This window comes from Lepisma saccharinum, chromosome 2 (assembly GCF_977018435.1).
Source record: "Lepisma saccharinum chromosome 2, izLepSacc3.1, whole genome shotgun sequence".
Taxonomy (NCBI): domain Eukaryota; kingdom Metazoa; phylum Arthropoda; class Insecta; order Zygentoma; family Lepismatidae; genus Lepisma; species Lepisma saccharinum.
This window is the reverse complement of record NC_139230.1, coordinates 23,938,140-23,953,027: the sequence shown is the minus strand read 5'-3', so window position 1 is coordinate 23,953,027 and position 14,888 is coordinate 23,938,140.

The window sequence follows — 14,888 nt, the reverse complement described above, 5'->3', positions numbered from 1 at the left end:
GACCACACAGATCAGACCACTTTGTATTGCACATGTAACAGTGGAACCTAAAATATGTTCTAACAAGCAAAATAGGTTTTTAGGCACTAAAAAAACTTTGGTTGCGTTTTTTAACGAAACGCTGACATAACTTATTATTTCTTGCATGAATCCAGTATAGAAAGATCCAGTTACTCAACCAGTCGTTGCTTTGTTGCTGCACAATATAAAGAATTAAATTTGATAAATCATGAACTTTTATCACTAATTTTAATTTTACGTGTGGTATTTGAATGTAACTTCACATCAAATATTTTCAAGATGGGTCTAAGCCTTTTTATATTCAAATAAGAGCTGAAAAAAACTCTAAAATAGTTTACACCTGTTCCATGTTACTTCAAAGTGATCCCAAAACTCAGTTTGATGTGGAGTCGAATTATCCCTTTGCCCTAAGGGTTCACAGCGTATGGGTTAAATGTTACCATTATTTGGGGGCATTTTGTGAAGTTCATTTTTCTTCCATATTGAAATTCTGTGGACATTTCCTTTTTTCCAGTGTGTTTTTATTTTATGATCTACAGTGCTCGAAGTGGATACTCCTATAGCTGGTATGCTTGGTCGAGGAGGATTGGATTGATTTGGTGTTTTAAGTCCACTTTATGCACAGTAAGGCTAATCGGGACTGGACCTACAGTTTAAAGTGGGATCCGAACCACTTGTGCCTCCACCGGGTATCGAACCCGGGACCCCTTGATTACAAGGCAACGACGCTACCACTGCGCCATCGGGGAGGCCTCTTGGTCGAGGAGGGTCTTTGTGTAGATCAGCATGGAGACAATGAAGAAGTGGGGGATGCTTATGCAAATTATCCTAGCAGGAGGGGATGGTTAATGGAAATTTACATAACTGGGGGAAAATAACCCCTCTGCACTCCTTCTCCACACCCACAACTCCAGCGCTGACGATCTATTATTAATATAAAAAGGTCTTGTTTCATGAAATATATCGAAAAGAAATGCTATTGTTGAAATTATTATTAATAATGTCCACTATTATTAAAATTGAAATCCTTTTCGGAATTCAGTCTTTCCGATCGACTTTCATTGAGTGATGAATTTTCAGTGAATGAAGTCCCATCACCGCCCTATTACCCGTCTTTCAAAGCTGGAGTCCGCCATATTTCCTTCTACTAGATTCCAATTGAACTTGTGATGCTGGGTTAACACTGGAAATCTAGAGGTCCAGTTCAACCCCCAAAACAGAAATGAGCATATTGTTGAATACATTAGTTACTATTAGTATTAGAAGGCTAATGTGAGGGGATTACTTTATATCATACATTTTAGTCCGATGAGAAGGTCCGGAAAAATGCAGATAGATACCTCAAAATTTTTTAGATCCAATTTGTGCAATTGAAAACAATATTGATTTATTAGTGCTCAATTAATTTCCCTGGACGCCATGGCATTCTCTCTTTTACAACTTTTTTTAGATCATTCGTGCCCAATGGCTGGCTCCCGCCGCCCCTCTGAACTTGATGAAAACAAGAATAGCAGATAATGCGAGCGAAACAAGCAAGAAAATTTTACAAAATGATTTTTTTTTTGCATAAAATTTGAAATCGAAGGGGTATTTGCTCGCATTAGCCCCTGTCCCCCCTGTAGTTGAGTCACTGTATAATGCAGACAAATTTAAGCAATATATGTTTACTTTGGATACTTTAGGCTCACTGCCATTGTTAGTCAACCTTATTCTGCACAGTTGCTCGACTAACCTTGTGCTAATGCGAATACCACGCACCCTTCCCCCTTCCATCCAAACCGATTCTAAAGGCATAAGAGATAATGTTTTATTTCAACCCTATCGCCGCGATCACCCACAGGTAGGTAGAAAACCTATACATAATAACCAAAACTAAAAATCAATAACAAGTCAATCAAACGATAGTTTAAAGTGGGATCCGAACCACTATGTGCCTCCACCAGGTATCGAACCCGGGACTCCTTGATTGCAAGGCGAAAACGTATTCACGGCGCAATCGAGAAGGCAGTTATAAATATCTGACACATAAACAATATCAAATAAATTCCCTTATATGTATTAAATACTAATGTATTTTTACATGTTTAGTAATTAATTTTTATATTTAATAACATTATAAATATTAATCATATAGGCTCTTTCTTCTCAGTTGCTTGGTAGAAAATTTGAAAAGTTTCATGCACATACATAATATATATGTATAGTTTGTGTATGTCTGTGTAGACCACAATCTTCTTGCCCCCTCCCCCCCCCCCCCAAATCAATCTTCAATGATTTCGCGCCCTGGTAGGGTATGTAGCTGCCTGGCAAAGTCCTCATTCCGTAAATTCACGAACTGCATGAAATCAGAAAAAGACATATATTCCCCCCTCGTTTTCAGAAAACCTGTTTCACAACCCACCCCTGTCCTTTCTGTGGTGAAGGACACTCCAGTGGGACAATGAATCTCCCCCCCTATTTACTGCGAGCAGCAAAAGAAGACGGCCGCGCCATCTACTGGCCACCGATGGAAATGCAATTTCAAAGCGCAGCGAGGTTTAAATGTAGCTTCCACTTCTATTACCTAACTTTTCTATGATTTTACTTCGCTTTTCTACAACTCTAGGTTTATCGCGAACATGAATATGAGTGATGATACTGAAGAAGGGACACTCACAAAGAACACCCGTGCTCACGCCGGGATTCGAATTAGAAACCTCTGTCGTCTTGACGCGCTGTGCAAAACACTCTGACACGGAGGTGGACGGATGATCCAACTATCGTACACTCTACTGACTGACGTAACGGTGCCGATTAGTAATCCCAAACCACTGTTTATTACATCTTGAGAATGCTAATAAATATTTTAAAATAATTTTGTCCAGAGACCATTCGATGTTAAGAGTTTTCAAATGAATGCTAAACATTTCCATTGACACAATATTAAGCAGTTAGATAATAACGAAAAAATAATAAATAGTTTTGCGGGTTAAGTGGTAGAGCAGTCACAGGATGAACTTCTACCACGAGGACTTCACCAACTTATTTGACAAAAACTGTGTTGGTATTTTAGTTTTTAATGCACATCGCTGTTCGTGCGATAAATTATACAATGCAGTGGCCATTAAGAAGTGGTATATTTGAGTTTTGTAAAGTTACGCCAGTCAATATTACGTTTTGTAGCATCACATAGCACGAGTGGCACGAGCACGAAGAACCGGGTAGGAATTCTACCGCTGTCGTCTGCTTCAGAAGGCAGGAAGGGTCACATGAACCAATCACATAGCCCTCTGCTCCGTACGCTGGCGTACGAGAGAGCATTTGCGCGCGTTCTGTAGAGATCCAAGCTTTTCCTCCAGAAAGGCAGTAAGGAATATAGAGTCCTTTACGCCGAATCTGTCCGGTGTCCGGCCAGGAAAGGCATTGAAAAAAATGCTAGAACGAGTGTTGTTAGTGGAGCGTTGCAAGCGGATCGCGAAAAATAGCTATTATAATGCCATGAAGGTCAAACATGTATGAAATTAGTCAAGTTTTACTTTATATTTACAGCATTTACGCATTTTGGAAATTTTAAATCGGGGAACGCCGGGGCGTACGGGCGTACTATAACGCTACGCCACTGATATATATATATATATGTGTGTGTGTGTGTGTGTGTGTGTGTGTGTGTGTGTATTACACGTTGCTTTTTTCCTATACTTCATGATGCCCTAGAAAGATCGTTTCGCGGGCTTACCGCAGACGGCAATATGGGGGGGTGTCTGCGAAAACCAATCAGGTCCGCGAATGAGCGAGCCCGGTTGCCACAGATAGCTCGCTTCACCTTTCTGAAAGGGTGAATGACCTCTGCCTCTTGCTACCTTGGCCTGTTTGTTCGGCTGAGGAGCAGACGACTAGCCCGCAAAACGCTCTCTAAGGCCTCCTGCACTATAGCGGTATGCAACGGTACGTTGTACCGGCACCTTGGTATAAGTGAGGGTAAGACTAAATTTGGGGGGGAGGGGGGGTAGAAATTATGGCAAAATTGGACCCAGTTTTACAAGAACATTTGAGACGGATATAGACTCGGAAAATCCACGATCATTATTTGGGTATCTCAATGCAGAATGAACTAACAAGCGTGTACAGTAACAAGAGAAACTCTAGAATGTCTTATGATACCCGTAAATTTTTGTTACATCAGATTTGAACTACAAAAAACAAAAAAAAAAAAAGATTTCATTAGCCCTTATATTTGTAAATTTGTCTGAAAAATATTGAAAAATGGAGGATTGCATCCGATGACAAATATCGTTCTGATGGTCTCTTGATGGTAAAAGTCATAATCAGATAGATCATATTCTCATTGATAAAAGAAGGCATACTAATATAATTGATGTTCGTTCACATAGAGGTGCTGACTGTGCCAGTGACCATTATTTAGTAATTGCTAAATTAAGAGAAAGACTCTCGGCGATGAATCACAAGCAACAAAATCAAAAAGCTCTAAAATTTATTACAGGAAAATTTGCTGATAGAATTAAGAAAGATTAACAAATTAAATTGTCAAATAGATTCGATATTTTGCAGGATTTAAATGATGATGAAAATATAAATGAAACAAACGTAAATAAGAATTGGGAGCACATACGTAATGCAATAAAATCAGCAGCTAAAGAAAGTATACGATACCGTAAACCAAGAAAAAGTAAGCCATGGCTTGATAATGAATGTCATAAGTTATGACTCATAACCTAATAGAAATAAGAAATCAGGCTAGACTTAGGTGATGATACAAATTTAAGCAATTATAATAGAATAAAGCGAGAAGTTAACCGTACATTTAGAAGTAAAAAAAGAGATTACTTGAAAAGTAAAATTAACGAAATTGAAACAAACAGCAAAAATAAAAATATCAGAGATTTATATAAAGGTGTAAATGAATTTAGAAAGGGGTGGCAACCTAAAGTAAACTTGATAAAAGATAAAAACGGCAATTTTTTGGCTGACCCAAGCGATATTTTAAATAGATGGAAGAACTACTTTAATGACCTTTTAAATGTTCATGTAGGAGATAAGTCAGACGTAAATGAAATACACACAGCAGAACCTTTAGTTCCAGAACCTAACTTGACTGAAGTTTAATATACTATTAAAAGACTAAAGAATAACAAAGCACCTGGCATTGATTTAATTCTAGCTGAGCTAATTAAATATGGTGGGAATTCGTTAATATGTCAAATTCATAAATTAATTTGTTTAATATGGAATAAAGAAGAAATCCCTTAACAGTGGAAAGAATCCATAATTGTTCCTGTGTTTTAAAAAAGGTGATAAAATGAACTGCAATAATTACTGTGGAATTTCTCTACTCTCAACAACATATAAAATATCATCTAACATTCTTTTAGCAAGACTAACCAACCCCATATGCTAATGAAATTATAGGTGATTATCAATGTGGATTTAAACGTAACAGATCAAATTTTTCACATCAGACAAACACTTGAGAAAAAGTGGGAATATATTCAAAATGTCCATCAGCTATTCGTTGATATTATTCATTAATTTTAAAAAAGCATATGATTTAGTCAAAAGAGATAAATTATATAATATATTAGTCGAGATTGGAATACCTAAGAAGCTTGTAAATATGATAAAAGTATGCACCAGTGAAACAAAGTAAAATTCGTGTGGATATTAATATGTCTGACAAATTTACAATTCATGGTGGGTTAGAACAAGGAGATGCATTATCTCCATTGCTCTTTAACTTTGCCATAGAATACGCAGTTAGGAAGATAAAAGAAACTAACGAAGGACTAAAATTAAACGGTGTGACTCAGCTGTTAGCATATGCAGATGATGTACACTTACTGGGGGGTGATGTAAATACAATTAAGAATAATGCTGAAATATTTTTCAAAGCAGCTAAAGAGATAGGTTTGGAAGTTAGCAAAGAGAAAACTAAATATATGCTTACAGGCTGGAACCAAGTGTTAGGTAATAATCAAAATCTAATTATAGATAACAACTCGTTTGAACCAGTTTCGAAATTCAAGTTCTTAGGAGTAATACTGACAAATGAAAATGATATTAAAGAGGAAATAAAAAAGCAGGCTTAATTCAGAAAATGCATGTTACTTTTCTCTTCATAAACTTTTGTCGTCTCGTTTAATATCTAAGAAACTAAAAGTTAAAATATACAAAACAGTAATTTTGTCTGTAATATTATATGGATGTGAAACTTGGTCCCTTACATTGAAAGAGGAACATAAATTGAGAGTATTTGAAAATAAGATCCTTAGGAAAATATTTGGGCCTAAAAGGGATGAGGAGACAGGTGAGTGGAGAAGGTTACATAATCCAGAAGTAAATAATTTGTATTCATGTCCAGATATTATTAGAATTATTAAATCAAAAAGACTTAGGTGGGCAGGCCATGTGGCACGAATGGGAGAGGAAAGAAGAGTTTACAGAATTCTTGTTGGGAAGCCTGATGGTAAGAGACCAGTAGGAAGACCAAGACGAAGATGGAGGGATAATGTTGAGATGGACCTAAAGGAAATTGGTTGAGATGGGAAAGAGTATATAGATCTTGCTCAGGATAGGGACAGATGGAAGGCCTGTGTTGCTGCAGCCATGGACCTTCGGGTTTAAGAAGGCTAGAGAGTTAGTTAGTTTGGTCTCTTTATGGCCTTCTATGGACTAGGTTTAGATATAAAAGAGATGTATGATAATCACGAGGAAATGAAAAGTGTTCATAATGAAGTTTAAGCTAGTCATCTAATGTGGAATATAACATTAATTGTACCAGAATCGAACCTGGTATCCCTTTTTCCAAGGTGACCGTGTTAGCCACTACGCTTCGAAGAGATCAGAATCTCTTGCAGCAGCTGATTATATGCATTTGAAGAATGATGACGTTGGATAAGACATTCTATACTTTCGTAGAAACACTCTTTGCGTGTGTAGCACTGACGATTTGATGGCACTGCATATCAGGGGTGCTCCCCCCCCCAGGCCAATGGCGCATCCCCCCAAAAACATGTCATGCGTTCCCCCAAAGCATATCATTCGCGCCCTCAAACCATATTGTAATCCCCACAAAGTATTTAATTACGACAGCGTGTCTACGAAAAGTAACTTTTTTCTTAGCTTTGCTGAACACTATACTTGATCTTCCTCTCCTTCCTAAACAGGGGTGTTTATAACTCAAGACCGGCTCTAAAATCATTCATCATAATCCCTCCAATATAGTTTGGATGAATATGTAATAATTTATGTCTATTTGAATTAAATACCATCTTAAACTGTCCATATTTTATAATTGTTTGATTTTCGAAAAGAAACGTAAAGCTAGCACATTGATTGGTTAAATGTAGTAAATTGAATTAGGTAAATCCAATATATATATATAGCCCCAATCCCACTGACTCACTGACATAAATGTTCTCCATGAAGGAAGCCCCGGAGGCGAAAAACGCCCGATTACGACCCCCCATGAAATTGTCCCAAAAGGCCGAGAAAATTCAAAAATCGCTCAATCGGCCCTTCCTTAAGGGTGAAAATGCCCTTTTTTCACGTCCTTAGTAACCGTTACCACGGACATTTTTGCAGCACACATTGTTTCCTTCAATTCTTAATTGTCTAGCTACATTATATTTCTCACAGATCAATAGCACACAGATGAATGAACTCATGACTTTGAAAAGGTGCCTGAAAAAAAGGGTGACATCTACATAATAAGGAGTTTCAGCCCAGGTACAATTACGTATATATTGTTATACTCAATGCGTAAATATCTACATCGTGCTTGTTTTAACTAAATGTTTAGGGGGTATAATGACATGCAATTCCTTAGAGCTTGCCGTGTCTGTTGTTGTCCATGGAAACGGACGTTGCTAGGGAACTTAAAGAATGTTTATTTTCACCCCGAAAACTACTGTAAGGGAATTATGCTAGACTCTTCGAATTTCAAAATGCGAGCATCAGAATTTATTACAGAGGCAAGGTAGGCATTTGAGGGGAATGACGGAAAACAGTTATTATCCAATTACGTTCAAAAATGTGAAAATGACAAAAGAAGTAAATATAACATTTTCAATTTAGTGTCGCAATTAATTCGTAAATGCAAAACATCCAACTAATTATCTTGAAACGGTTATTACTTACTCAGTTCATTATGAAGAAAATAGACAATAATAGTTTGAATATTTGTACCTTATTAGAGCCCATACACACATAAAGTTACTTTTATGTTCCCCATCATCCAATACAACATGCAGACATTTTCAAAGTCATTAAGATCATTGAGGAACCCCATCTATAACGTGATTGCATTCACAACGTGGCCGAAGGTCAAGCATGCGAGCGTAAAAGACGTGGCCAAAGGCCACGTCGAAAGTGCGCGAGTATGCATATAAAGAGTGTTTGTGAGTGGCTTTAACATAAATTGTTACACAACTTGAGATGAAGATAGAAAATTCAACCTTGGCAAATCAAATAACATTCTCCAGCCGTATGACCGATTCAATTATTGTTTCACGAGACATTACAGAATGCTAGCTAGAAATTCTTAAGCTCGGGGCGATAATATAATACGGTTCTTCTTTCAAAGAACTCAACCCCTCCCCCCCCGTTTTCTTGGGGTAAAATAATTACGTAGATTTAATCTTCAGGGCAAATTTAACTGGTTAAAGTAATATTTTCTGTGACAAGAAATTAGAAACGCTGATTCAATATACCAAATAATGCACCTGTTTTAAATTAAGTAGTATGCCAACACTAAGCATTATATTTTAAGAAGTGATGTTATTAATGAATGTCGAGAATATCGTTTATGACTTGTAATGCAGTTATAGTATAAAACTTCACATTCACCTCAGTAAGGCTCGAAACACAAATTCTCGAAACATAGGATTGCGAGCGAAACGAGAAGATAATTTCTACATCCATTTCTTTGCAGTCTTTCAAGAATATTAATTTTATGGGGTGTCAATACTTTCTTAGGATCCCGCGATATTTACCCCTTTCCAGCTTCTCTTTTCGCACGTTTGGCGCTGAAAACGTGTGGATACCATATCGCTAAATATAGTTCCCAAAATATAATATTCGAACTCTCCCCCACTACAGAAATCCCTTGATAATCTAAGATTTACACTTTTATCAAGAGCTTCCTCTCTCCCCCTTTAAATTTAATACTCAATCTTGCCACCAAAATTTCCATGACAATTTTAGACTTATTGTTGAAATTCTCAGTCTCCACACCAGAATTACATAAGAATTGGATACCCCCTCAATTTAATGCTCAAGCCCCCTCTAACTAAAATACCTGACATAATCTAAGACCTAGATTTGGATACTGCTCCCCCCAACGTTTAATTCAGAATCCCCTCCCCCCGAACCAACGTGTCAATTAAGGCCTAATATGTAAGACTTGGATATCCCCCCTTCGATAATACCCTTAAACACTTTCTTGTCTTCATCTAATGGATTAAACATGGTGGATTTAAGGGGTAAAATATTTACATATATTTTGGAAAAATGTATAAATGTTGAATTTTATATTATTTGAAGGGAAAAATCCCCCCAAAAATCTCGATGGCACAGCCTGCACCATAATCCCGCCCTGTGGGCACCTCTGCTGAATATATAGCTGACCTCTGCTAAAGGTCCCAGGTTCGATTCGTTGTGGGAGCTCAAAAATTTCTGTGCTGCCCCAGCATCGTGAGAACAATTGGGGAGCTACTTGAAATCGGTATGATATCGAACTCTGCTCTCGAAACCAGAAAGGACTCAACGTGCTGTACACGCGTAAGATAGCCAATGGAAAACCACCTCAATGGGCTGTTGAGCAGTGGAATTTAATTTTATTTACTAATTTTAGTTTTAGAGGACCTATATAAGTTTCTGTCCGATGTTGATTCCTTTAAGACCACTTTTACAATTTTTCCAAAGATTCCGCTCTCGTCAAATGAACACAACGAGCTACAAAATCAGAGGCCCCAGGTTTGGACCATATAGTCAGGCATGGTTGCCTTATCGCTATTTATTCAGGTCATCATTCATCCTCATCGTCGCAGTTGCCCCAGAAGTAGGAAAAACAACATGAAATAACCAAATTAGAAAAGAAAATTAGAAAATGAATCTTGAAGTTGCAGGAGTTGAGTTCAATACGCAGGTTTAGATTTCCGCTCCCACGAGTAGACAAATGACGATAGAAAATGCTTGATAGGTAATCTTACGATTACATTATGTAACTATTATTCGCTACGTAAATTGTAAAAAAGAGTAAAGTGAAGTAAAGTGCTCCCCTGTGTGCACCACGCCATAAAGGCGTATAGGGGGTGTGGAGGGCCCCACGTTTTCTTGATCACGGCCGAAGGTGGGGGTGATGTGCCCAGCACCACGCCCCTGGCCACGTTTACCCTCTAGAGTTTCCTCCAGGTACCCACTCTATACGACGTTGAGTGAGTGCGGTAACCGCTTGAAAAGGTGGAAAAAATCCTGGTTGTCCTCCGCCGTGATCAAACCCGGGTCTATCGCATGGTAGTCAGACGCTATAACGACTTTTTTTCTTTATTTTACGCTACCGCTGCGTGACTTTTTGTTTTATATAAAAGGAATACCCGTATTCGGCAGTATCCCTCGTGATTCACACGCCATAAAGAGACAGCCGAAAATTTTATGAATGTCGAGAACAGACAAGAAGATGTTACATATGTAGACTTTTTAGCGGAAACTGCAGGCTCTACCAGGACCCGAATCAGGGCTCTACCAACTGAGCCACCCTTGACTTCAACTGATGATTTTTCGTTATAATGTCTACATAGTACATGTCCTGTGTATGTCAAATCGTAAGATGTTGCCTGTATAACGAACAAGCACAGAAAATAAAGCAGAAGAAAACTGAGGGGCATTTCCACCGGTTGGGGAGAAATATTTCTTCTCTGGTCAACAAGAGCACTCACTTCTAGGTGTGAAGTTGACAGTGGCCTACTAAAGGAGATTTCACACCGTGTCGCCTGAGGATTTCACAAGTTGAAAGTAGGTTTGAGTGGCCTTTTGTGTCGTTACGGTGTGAAATGTTACTGTTGATTGGCTCATTCCAAACGACATGTATCACGTGTCCCTTCGGTCTAAAATCCTGTCGTGAAGATCCCAGTCACAAGGATGGGAAATTAGGACTTTGTTAAGGTTACGTGCGAAGGCAGGCGACAGCACCCTAAAGGATAATATCCAAACCTGCAGGAAGAACGCATCTTACTTCAGTCTCCAAAACGAAATGATAAAATCTTCTGGTGAGTTGATTTTAAAAAATGTGTCCGAGATAAAGAGTGGCGTGCCCAGGATTTTCGGAATTGAAAGGGGTTACGCATACTATTTTTGGTGATCAGCTCTCATTTTGCAATCTTTTCCTGTCTTTGACGTTCTCTTTTGAAGGAATACTAGGTCAAATGGGGTTATGACCCCACCAACTCTCCCTTGGGCACGTTACTGGAGATATGAGTAAGCATTTGATCATATTGGGGGACGCAACATTAGATGTGTCGGAAACGGAAGGGTTTTCATTGTGCATTAATTGTTTTGCGATTCAGATGGATTCCAGAAGACTTCCTTTGTTTCGTGCCGATATATGACTAGACTGCGGAAGCTGTGACAGACAATTTTGAACACCTGCAAGTGCCACAGTAGTGGTGTTGAGGCTCGAACCAGAGAGAAACATTCGAGAACTGTCTGCGTCCAGTTCGCAGCCCACAGTTTGAATCTCGCGTTCTTGAGTGGATTGTCCATCCCGCGCATGTGTAACAGCTTCATAAAAACACACAAACACACCATAAAGGTTTTGATGCCTGATGAGAAGAAATGGACAAACACACATACTGAGATGGTTCCGGTACACAATTTTAATGCATGGAAAGAGAGGAGTCGAGTGGTATAAAATGTTCCGATTTCACGTTCTGATTAAAATGACAGCCTTAAACAGTGGCGACGATTTAGAGGATAGTTGCTCCCCATTTTTTTTGCTTCCACACTATGTATGGCCTCTTAATGTTAAGCCTTGTCTACCAAGAGAAAGTAGACTTTCCTTCCTTTTGGAACCCAATTGCCACCACTGGCCTTAAACATACAATTGTGAGGTTCTATCTATACCCCTTAACCCCCGAAAGGAATTCCTGGATTCGTGTGTGTGGCATGGTTGTAATAAAAGCTTGCCGCTGTGTATGCATACTCCCTTTTATTTGAAACAAGTCCGCTTGTGAAGTATACATAAGATTTGGACGTAATTTTATTTATATTTCCTGAAAACATATTTCTTTGAATTCGATTCCCCTTTCCCAGGGAGTCGCGTTTGCAGATTATGCTAGATTTTACCATTATGCCAAGAACAGGGTGCTAAACCAGCGAAGATCAAACTGTGGTAGGTTTAGTACCATTTTGATGGAGTTGGTATCATTGATTGAGGAAACCTTCGATGCTTCCTCGCTGGATCTTTAAAAACAGCAACCTTCCCCCCTGATCCTTTTCCACTCCTTGTCCATCTGTTTGTAGTACGACCAGCGAGGTTCCTCAGGCGGGGTACCAAAGCCTGTGACCATCGTGTCCATCGTATTTGGGCTGCGGCCAGGGGCGCCGACTTGTCAAAATTATTGGGGGGACTCAATTAACTGAACTAAATTAATGAATTTCTCACTCCCTCCCTTTTTTAAGTTTTGGCCTCAGTGTTCGGAATCTCGTAAAAGCCATGAATTCCTCAAAAATATTAATAATAATCCCTTGCGCAACAGCCCATGAAGGACCTTGGCGTACCTATCGACTGCCCTCCCACGCTTTCCTTCGTCACCTCTAAGCGTGGAGATCTTCAACCAGGATTGGAATAGTCGGGAGGTCAGCCCGACGTATCCCCAGCCGTTATAGTAGGTCTCCGTGACCGGATTACGCTTACTCATTCGAAGCTCGCCAATTTCCTCACGATTGTGGGTTGCCACCGGCCCTACACGTAGATCGAATAAATTCCGACCAGAGCCGGATTCGAACCTACGCCGTCTCGCAGCGAACGGTCTGAAGACGAATGAACGCCTTAACCCGCTCGGCTACGGAGGAGAACCCTCAAAAATATTAAAATTTTCATTTACATTTCGAATGCAAAATGCCAATTGTTCACGGATGAATATGTCACAAGTTTCGTCAACCATAATAGCAAAATATTTCCGACTTTTAATATCTGCTACCACGGAGCGCAAAACAGATCTCCCCAGTGGCGGCGATTAGGTGCCAAAACTAGGGGCCCAAGGTGCAAAAACTGGGGGGGGGGGGGCAAGAATAATTTACTTTCCCCTCGTAGATAACGTTTAGCATAGTGCGGGGGCAAAAGTGGCAAAAAGTGGGGGTCAACTGCCCCTCACACCCCCCTAATCGCCACCACTGGATCTCCCTAATATATCAATGATTTCGTTCTGAATGTCATGTGAAAGCCATTTGTAGCCCGAACGTCCCATCCAGTCTCCAACTCATGCACATCTTCTTTTGAAACTCTTTTTAGTAAAAATGTTAACAATAATCAGTTATATAATTAGTATACAGGGTGTTTCCGGGCTGATGATACAAACTTTCAGGGATGATGGAGAAGAGCACATGTATTAATTTGAGATATGGAACCCTTGTCCGGAAACGACTTAAGCTCGCATCACACGGAACTGGAAATCCAGTAGGTATGCCCTAGTTGGCGCTGGACTGGCTACCAATTTGCTAGTTTTCGCCTCACACGATCCTTATCAGCGTACTTGTCGATAGACTTTTGTTCCCATACGAGGGAAGTTGTAATGGCGGCCGCGTGAGATGTAAACAATGTATTACTTCACATTTTTAAAAGCCGATAACTATTCAACCAAGAGGAATAACGTTTCGTATAAAACGTTATTAGGTACAAAACAATGGCGCTGCTTAAATACATACTTTGCAACGTTTACTGTACAGGTATGGAAGAATATTTTAGTTGCTTCAAATGTAAACACCGTGCACTCAGCATAGATGGTGTAACTCAACGCGCCTTTCATGCTGTATACGTTATACATTGCTGGAGTAACACTCGGAAACCACAGACAAAAGCGCTCCTTTGCACACTCGCAGATTACCTTCACATGGCGAAACTTTGCTCTGATTGGCTGTTCCACAGAATCCAGTCGAGGAAAGCAAGTAGCAATTAGAACATGTCCTATTCCTCCATACCAATCAAGCAGTCAGCCAGGTGCCATTATTGCTACCTAGAAAGTTAGTTCAGCGCCAACTAGGGCATTCCTACTAGAAATCCAGTTCCGTGTGATAGGGGCTCTAGTCGAAAGTTATAAGCGAAAATCGGTGTATGAAGATGTAATACTTTTATTACCCGCACAAGTTTCACAAGCTGCTACATTCACAACAGTTGTTCAAAGTCTCGTCCCCCAGTTTTTCTGTAGGCATGACATCGTCGCACAAAGTTCTGGCATACCCGTTGGAACAACCCCGGGGTATTTCGAACAATGTCATAGGCAGCGAGAATTCTTGCCAGGATATCCGCCATTTCTTCCTATTTACAGCCGTTCTCACAATACCCAGGGTGGGGTGAGACTTTATGGACACCCTTATCCTCTTCAGTCTCGACAGATATCTCGTACACAAGACTTTTCACATTACCCCACAAGAAGAAATGAAGTGGGGTCAGATCAGGTGACCAAGCTGGCCACGAAAGAGCTTGTGAAACTTGTGAAGGTAATAAAAGTATTACATCTTCAAACGCCGATTTTCGCTTATAACTTTCGACTAAGTCGTTTCTGGACCAGGGTTCCTTATCTCAAATTGATATATAGGTGCCCTTCTCCATCATCCCTGAAAGTTTGTATCATCATCCCGGAAAATCCCTGTATAGT